We start from the raw sequence: 9,391 nt of genomic DNA on the forward strand, positions 1-9,391 counted from the left end.
CTCATATCAGGTCAAAATATTCCAATTTTTTAATAATTATTCAAACTGTACACATTCTGTCTAGCCACATAAAATGCAACAAGTGCTCACATTTCTATTTATTATTTATATTTAGTCACTATACATCTTTACAATATACATGATTTTTCCCAGCATGAATACAGTGCACATCAGTCAAGACAAAGACATTCCCATATACATTACCTTCAGGAGACACTTTTCATTTTTGTGTCAATTAAATTGTATTGTTTGTTTTTTCCCTGTTCTCCTCCCTCCCCCATTACCCACCCCCATTACCCCCCCATACTACCTCTAGTATCTACAATTGCTCTCCCTGCTATTATACCTTTCAATCTTTTAGTTTCTGCTATAGACCACTGACTTTCAGCAAATATTGAGCAGGGACCTACAAAGTCTGTCTTTCATAGTCTGTTTGGCTTCATTTAGCTTTAACTCTTTCATATGCATCCACTTTGTATCGAATGTTAGTATCTCATTTTTTATGGCTGAGTAGTATCCATAGAGTCTATATGCCACATTTTTTTCAATCTACTCATCTATTTTTGGATATTTGGGTTGATTCCATGACCAAGCAATTGTAAATAACTCTGCAATAAACATGAATGTGCAAGTATTTTTCTGACTTAGGGTTTTCCTATCCTCTGGGGAGATACCCAAGCATGAAATTACTGGGTCATATGGCAGTTCTTTTGTAGGTTTCTGAGGAACCTTCATATTGTTCTCCACAATAGTTGTACTAATTCACATTTCCACTATCAGTGTAGGAGAGTTCCCTTTTCACCACAGCCTTGCCAGCACTTACTATTATTTCTTTAAATTCCAGCCATTCTAACTGGGGTTAAGTGTTAACTCATTGCGGTTTTGATTTGCATTTCCCATATGATATGAGATGTTAATCTTATTTTCATATAATTTTTGTCTGTTCATATGTCTTCCATGGAGAGTTGTCTGTTCAGCTCATCTTCCCATCTTTTAATCAGATTGATTAATTTTTAGCAGGTAAGCTACTTGAGTTTCCTGTATATTCTGGTTCTCAGTCCCTTATCTGAGGCATAGTTTGCAAATATATTCCCCCTCTCTGAGGGTTGTATCCTCACTCTAATTTTGTCAAGTCCATTTAAATGATGATATCATTTAGATCTCATCTCTCTATTTATTCTTTTGTCTAGCTAACCTGTCCAGAGGAGACCATGGGGTATTGAGATTCCACTACAATTTTTGAGTTGAACTCTCTCTCTCCCTCAGTATCTAACAGTCTTCCTTTGAGGTATTTAGGTGCCCTAGTGTTAGGTGCATAGATATTTAAGAGTATTATATCTTCGTGGTGAACAAGCCCTTTTGTACTATATACTGTTCTACTTTGTCTCTTCTTACATCTTTCATCTAAAAGTCTATTATGTCTGATATCAGTATCGCAACTCCAGCTTCTTTGTTTGTTTCCATTTGCACGGAATATCTTTTCCCAGTCCTTTACTTTCAGATTGTGTATGTCCTTATCAGTAAGGTATGTTTCTTGTAAGTAGCATATAGATGACTGCTGTTTTTTAATCCATTTAGCTAGTCTGTCTTTTTTTTTTTCTTTTTTTGGAGAGGTTTTCGCTATAGGGCATGTGCACTCGCCAGAAAGACAGAGAGAGACAGAGAGAAAATGAGAAATCACCCCCCGGGGGGATGGCCATGCCGCAATCCCTTCTCCTCCATTCTCCTCTTGGGATCTTGGGCACGCACGCACACGCACCTGGCATGAGTTTAAGCCACTGGGTCTGGGACTCAAATAGCGGTCGATTACATGCGAGTCCAGCGACATAGCCATTACACTAACTGCTGGTCCCTTTGTCTTTGAATAGCAGAATTTATTCATTAACATTCAATGTTATTACTGCTATTTGCAGACTTATCCCTGTCATATTATTAGGCATTTTCTCTGTTGTATTTTGTTCTCTTATTTCTGTTTGTCTCTCTTTAGTTTTCCTGATATAATACTACCCTCAGTACTTCTGGTGGAGCTGGTCTAGTATTGGTGAATTCTTTCAGATTTTGTTTATCTGAAAATAGTCTTATTCATTCTTCCCTTTGAAGAATAATCTTGCTGGGTATAGTATTCTCGGTTGAAATTGTTTTTCTTTTAATGTTTTGAATACATCTTCCCATTCTTTCCTTGCCTGCATTGTTTTAATTGACAGGTATGATGTTAGCCTAATGGAATAATTTTTATAAGTAACTTAACATTTCTCCCTTGCCATTTTTAGAATATTGTCTTTGTCTTTGATTTTTACCAATCTAGCTATGATGTGTGTGTGTGTGGCAGGGGGCGGGGAGAGGTTATGTTGATTCTATTTGAAGTCCTTTTTATTTCTTGGGTCTGAATTTTTCCATTTTTCTCTATATTTGGAAAATTTTCAGATAGTATTTCATGAAAGAGGTCTTCTATGTCTTTAGCAGCTTCTTCACCTTCTGGAATACCCATTATACAGATATTTGGGTATTTCATGGTGTTCAGAGTTCCCCGTATGTTATTCTCATTTTTTTTTGGTGGGAGGGGGTTGTTTTTTTCATTCTTTTTGGTGGTTTGGTCTATGTTGGAGACTTTGTCTTCAAGGTAGAAATACTTTTTTCTGCATGGTCCAATCTGCTGTTAATGCTTTCTAGGGAGGTTTTAATTTCTTGTATTGTATTCTTCATTTCCAGAAGTTCTGTTTGATTCTTTTTTAGGGTGTCTATCTCTTTACAGAATTTCTCTTTCATGTCCTAGAATTATTTTCTCATTTCCTGGAATTGTCTGTTTTCTCTTGCATCTCATTGAGTTTTCTCACTATGAATGTTTAGAATTCTTTTTCTGACATTTCTGCATATTCTTTTGTGCTATCTATTGGTGGTGAGGTGCTACTATACTCACTTGGTGGAGAGTTGTTTTTTCATGTTTCTTTGAAACCTGTGCTGGTTTTTTGGTCATCTGATACAGTATTCACTTTTTCCTACTTATTGAAGTAGATTCTGTGGTATTGAAAGATGGAATTTCACCCTTAGCTCCCAGGTGTGTTCCTAATGAAGGGCTGTGTCTCCCAGGTCAGAGCAGTTAAAGTTTATGCAGGTAACTTCAGTTGATTGGCTTCTGTACCAAATTTCAGCTCTTCATGAAGTGGGAGCAAGTTAAGAAGCTATAACTTAGTGAAGAGGATCAAGTCTTGCACTGCACACAACATGGCATGCAGGCCAGATTGCCACATGTTCCAAAGATAAGCCTAGAGTTTGAGGGTGCATTCACAAGAGGAGGCCTGCTGAGACCAGGCCCAAGTTTCCTGGTGGGTGGGCTGAGACCAGGCTGCAGAGAGCACTATGTGACAGAGTGCCACAAGTTCCAAAGTTAGTCCTGGGGGCTAAGCTGTGTTGATTTTGTATCTTGCTACTTTGCTCTATTCATTTATCATTTCTGGGAGGTTTTTCTGTGGATTCTTTTGGATTTTCTATATATATAATCATATCATCTGCAAATAGAGATAATTTAACTTACTTTCCTATTTGAAGGACTTTTATTTGACTCTCTTGTCTGATCACATTGGCTAGAACTTCCAGGACTATATTGAAAAGGAGTGGGGAAAATGAGCAGCCTTGTTTTGTACCAGTTTTTAGTGGAAAAGCGTTCAGCTTTTTTCTAGGGAGGTTTTGTATGACGTTAGCTCTGAGTTTGTCATAGATGGCTTTTATTGTGTTGGGGAATGTCCCTTCTATGTCAGTTTTACTGAGAGTCATAAACATGAAAGGATGTTCTATTTTATCAAAAGCTTTTACTACATTGATATATATGATCATATGGTTTTTATCTTTCCTTCTGTTGATGTGATGTATTACATTTATTGTTTTGAATATATTGAACTGTCCTTGCATCTCTGAAGTAAAGCCTACCTGGTCATGATGTATAAACTTTTTAATGTGTTTTTAAATATAATTTGCTAGTATCTTGTTGAAAATTTTCACATCTGTATTCATCAGAGATAATGACCTGTACTTTTCTCCTTAATTTTTCATTTGACCTTGTATTATGGAAAAAAATATAAGAAAATTACCCAGAATACTCAAAACCTGGAAGTAGTACTGAATATGGTTAATAGACCCTGGCAATTGATGCTTCATAGCTAAAAGATAAAGTTTAGAAAGATAAAATACTACTGAATAATTTCCATACATAGATACACCGAGTCTGTGGTGTATCTGGCCTGCATGCCATGTTGTGTGCTTAAACTTGAAATCTGTTGTTTGGTATTCTGAGATTTGTACCTCAGCATTCCTTTTACAGATCTGAAAAGAAAATCTGGAAATTTCACCAATATTATGAAATACAAATTCATATATATCTTTACTTTTTAGTCCTTTTAGGGTCTGAGAATTTTTATTATTAAAAGAATGGAAAATCACTACAAGTCAAAATATTTTGATCATTATATTTAGTTGGATGTTTTTTCCCTTTCTAGGAATGCTTCTCCCATCCCATATTCTTTCACTGTTCTAGATGATTTAGAAAAAGAAAGAAAGAAGAAAGGAAAGGAAAGAAAGTTAAATGAAGATAAAGAAAAGAAAACTCCCTAGACTTGAACCAGCGTGGCTCAAATGCTCCCCAAACAAACTTTTGCCATTGTAAGCACTCTTGGGTTCCATTATAGAGAGGATGATGCAGCTTCCAGGTGAAAAGTATCATAAAAGTTATAGAGTTATGTGCCAACAGCTAAAGGATACAATTACAAGCTTAAATATTATGCCACACTGTGGAATGCCATAAGATCAAATGCAATGTTTACTAAATAGAAATCTCTGTCATTTTGTATTTATACAGATTTAAAAATAAAGTGCACAACTAAAATCAAGTATGTGTGTGGCCTTTTTGCATTACTTTGATCATGGCAAAGGGAAAACACAACAAACACCACTGAAAAATGTTTGGCTATCACACAGCATCAAAAATGAAGCAGATGCCAAATTGAACATTTACTAATATGTGATCTCCAGCCAAGAATTTTCTTATTCAGGTATTATAACTCAAAGGCTTTTCAGAATTTGATTCATAAATGCCTTGCAATGTGTTGTTGTCATAATAAAGGCTGGGTCAGCCCCATGGCCTTGTGGTTAAAGGAATCTGATCCCACATTGCCAACTGTGTTGTTCAAATCCTAGACCCAGCAGTACATGCATGCAAGTACAAAATCCTGACAGGATGGAGAAATGGAGAAGGGATTGCAGCATGACCATGCCCCATGACAGGGTGTTTTCTCACTTTCCCTCTCTCTCTGTCTACCCCTGGCACGTATACATGCCCTCTGGCAAAAAAATAATATTAATAAGGGTTACAAGTGTCTCAAGTTACATCTCCCTTAGAATCAGACCCAAAGATAAGATATGTTTTCAAGTGGTATGTCTTTTTAGGAGATAATCTCAGGAGCACCTGCAAAGGAAAGGGAAAGTGATGCAAAGAAGGGATGGAAGACAATGGGGGAATGTGATTGATATGTTAATGAACAGGTTATTTCTATGGGCAATTGAAGCCCAATCACACTGCAAACTTGTTGGAAAAGTTTGTGGAACACACTTCAGAGTTAGTCCATCTAAGGAATGGACTATTTTTAAATTATTGGGGTATTTAACTCTAAATTGCCATAAGACATCAGGTGAGGACTCATTATTAATTCACCATTAATTCCTCATTAACTCACCTATATCCCCAGCCTGCCCTATTCATGACCCGAGGAGGATACCTCAGAGAACTATAGGTGTTTCCTATAGATGCATTTGATATATGCTAAAATGGTGAATGTCAAAAGATATGAACAGGGTGCCAGAAGTATCTGCTACAATGAGGGGTGTTCTTAACAGGTATATAGACATTTATCAGATTCTTATAATGTCCTCTAAGACACCATGAGTGTTAGGGCCACAAGAGTAAGCCAAAACTGAAGAAAAGTAAGTTAAAGTCTGGGTAAGGTCTTCAGGAGAATAAAAACACCAGGGTAAACCTTGTTAAGGATGCTGAAGAACTAAGGGTATAGGTATGGTCAATACAGATAAAGATCTTGGTCCATCGGGCACTCTGGAAGCAAGGTCATTCTGAGGTATGAATATGATTAAAAATAAGATAACTAGAGAAAATCCAGGATCTAGTGTAGTACCAAGAACAGATCTAATTCAAGGTCTATCTTTGAATGTAGAAGAAGCTTTATATCTAGTGGTATGCAGTAAACTTTTAACAACCTGCTATCTGTGGAAAAGGGGGTATCTAGCCTATTCTAAGCTACTCATGTTTTAATAACTGGTTTGCAGAATTCCTGAAAATTTAACAATTGGTTCTCACAAACTGTTGTGAGCTGGCTCCAGCACACCATTGCCTATATCTCTCCACTCAACCTTCAGTCACTTTTTCAGGTGTGAAGGGTAATGACTTACCACTAAAACATATACAGTTCCTGATGTGTTTGGTTATGCTGGTAACCACTTCAGTCCCTGTTTGGGTAGGTAACACCACCAATTTGGGTCTTGGGGGTATTCAGTGGAGTCTGACCTTTTGGCACCTTCTGATTCCCTTTCATCATTGTCTTCCTCAGAACCCTCAAAATTCCTTCAGTTTGGAATTCTGATTCTGGCAGCAGTGCCTCTGGGTCAGATTTTGGCAGTTCGTGACCCCTCCCTGCACTTTGTCATCTATAATATGTCTACTCTGCTCCATTTTTACTTCAATAGAATATTCACTAACATTTTCTCCCTGTATTTATAAATACAATCAAACAATACTGATATCCGAAAGAAAAAAATCTGGAACTTTCATGAGTTCTTAAGTTTATAAACACTATTTCACCACAGTCCCATGCTCAATCCTCTCCCAGATCTAGTAGTTAATGTAGATTTTGTCTCACACAAACAACAAACAAAATGCTGCACATGCAATTCAACAAAGAGGCATGTTTAGTTCACATATCTGGTTTCTTCCCCACCCAGAGTTCAGGGATCCCACTATCTCCCCATCAAATCCTATCAGAGACCATCATCAATCATAGTTATAAGAAGCCTTCCTTTTTCTGTAAGCAATGGTGCAAACAGCTACACACTACTACTTGGCATTTACTATGACCCTAATATTTTTAAATGATTGACTTTTATCACCTAAAACCTATGTTTATTTAACTATTTAGTGCTATATTTCTATACCATCCCTGATAGCTACATGAGCTCTACTCCAAATTTATGTTGAATTGTGTTCCAATTTCTTTTTTATAGTTTATTTTATTTTATTTCAGGTTGACTAGAGATCTAAATGCCCCCCTTTCCCTATATTTCTCTGGTCTTACATAAATTTAAAGTTACTAAGACATCTCTCATGTACTCTACAGATTTCTTTTCATCTCAATACATTTTCCTCACACATTGCTGGTCTTCTTTGCTACTAGGTGGCAACCTTGAATTTAGCTTTTCTATGCTCATGTTTTATGTCAATTAGAGAATTACAGTAAAAAGGCATATAGGGTTCAAGTTATTTATTTGTATATAGTTGCTCTAAAAGTTCTGGTATTCAAAAAGCATTGTAAGGAAGGCCTGGAAAAGAAGAAATTATCTCGTAACTTACAATTTATTGTCTTTCTGGGGCTTTACTTCATGGTAGCTGTCCCTTGACTCTGATCAAGGCTATAATGCTAAATTCTTTTATAAAATTGTATGCTCTCATATGAATATTAGTAGCATAAAATAGGCAAGTGAATGACAGGAACTTTTCAATATAGTTCCAACGTTTCTTCAAGAAAATTTCTGACAGATTTCCATTTGGAAAAGTTATGGTCTACACAGTGTTTAATTTTCTACTACAGCACACCCTATCCTGCTGTCTATACCAACCTGATGGTACTTATGAGCTGAAGAAATATTCAGAATAGAAAAATTGGCCACTAGATAATTAGGAATATTGCCTGACATATTTTTCCCAGGTATAAATTCTTGGTCCTAGGTAGCAAGAATTTGTTAGCTTTAACATTTCCCAGCATCTTAAATCCCAAGACAGTATTTCTAATTGTCTTCATCTCAAAACTAAACTGAGTTCCGGGGACAGTGCTAGGATTCCAAATATCAACTTGCCACTTAGGAGTTACTGTGATTTGAGTACCTGGACAGGCAAAAAGTAGATGACATAGGCAGTGGGTATGGGCACTATCTCCCCATCAAATCCTATCAGAGACCATCATCAATCATAGTTATAAGAAGCCTTCCTTTTTCTGTAAGCAATGGTGCAAACAGCTACACACTACTACTTGGCATTTACTATGACCCTAATATTTTTAAATGATTGACTTTTATCACCTAAAACCTATGTTTATTTAACTATTTAGTGCTATATTTCTATACCATCCCTGATAGCTACATGAGCTCTACTCCAAATTTATGTTGAATTGTGTTCCAATTTCTTTTTTATAGTTTATTTTATTTTATTTCAGGTTGACTAGAGATCTAAATGCCCCCCTTTCCCTATATTTCTCTGGTCTTACATAAATTTAAAGTTACTAAGACATCTCTCATGTACTCTACAGATTTCTTTTCATCTCAATACATTTTCCTCACACATTGCTGGTCTTCTTTGCTACTAGGTGGCAACCTTGAATTTAGCTTTTCTATGCTCATGTTTTATGTCAATTAGAGAATTACAGTAAAAAGGCATATAGGGTTCAAGTTATTTATTTGTATATAGTTGCTCTAAAAGTTCTGGTATTCAAAAAGCATTGTAAGGAAGGCCTGGAAAAGAAGAAATTATCTCATAACTTACAATTTATTGTCTTTCTGGGGCTTTACTTCATGGTAGCTGTCCCTTGACTCTGATCAAGGCTATAATGCTAAATTCTTTTATAAAATTGTATGCTCTCATATGAATATTAGTAGCATAAAATAGGCAAGTGAATGACAGGAACTTTTCAATATAGTTCCAACGTTTCTTCAAGAAAATTTCTGACAGATTTCCATTTGGAAAAGTTATGGTCTACACAGTGTTTAATTTTCTACTACAGCACACCCTATCCTGCTGTCTATACCAACCTGATGGTACTTATGAGCTGAAGAAATATTCAGAATAGAAAAATTGGCCACTAGATAATTAGGAATATTGCCTGACATATTTTTCCCAGGTATAAATTCTTGGTCCTAGGTAGCAAGAATTTGTTAGCTTTAACATTTCCCAGCATCTTAAATCCCAAGACAGTATTTCTAATTGTCTTCATCTCAAAACTAAACTGAGTTCCGGGGACAGTGCTAGGATTCCAAATATCAACTTGCCACTTAGGAGTTACTGTGATTTGAGTACCTGGACAGGCAAAAAGTAGATGACATAGGCAGTGGGTATGGGAAGGGAAAG

The sequence above is a fragment of the Tupaia chinensis genome, unplaced genomic scaffold (genome assembly GCF_000334495.1).
Source record: "Tupaia chinensis unplaced genomic scaffold, TupChi_1.0 Scaffold000184_1, whole genome shotgun sequence".
NCBI lineage: Eukaryota > Metazoa > Chordata > Mammalia > Scandentia > Tupaiidae > Tupaia > Tupaia belangeri.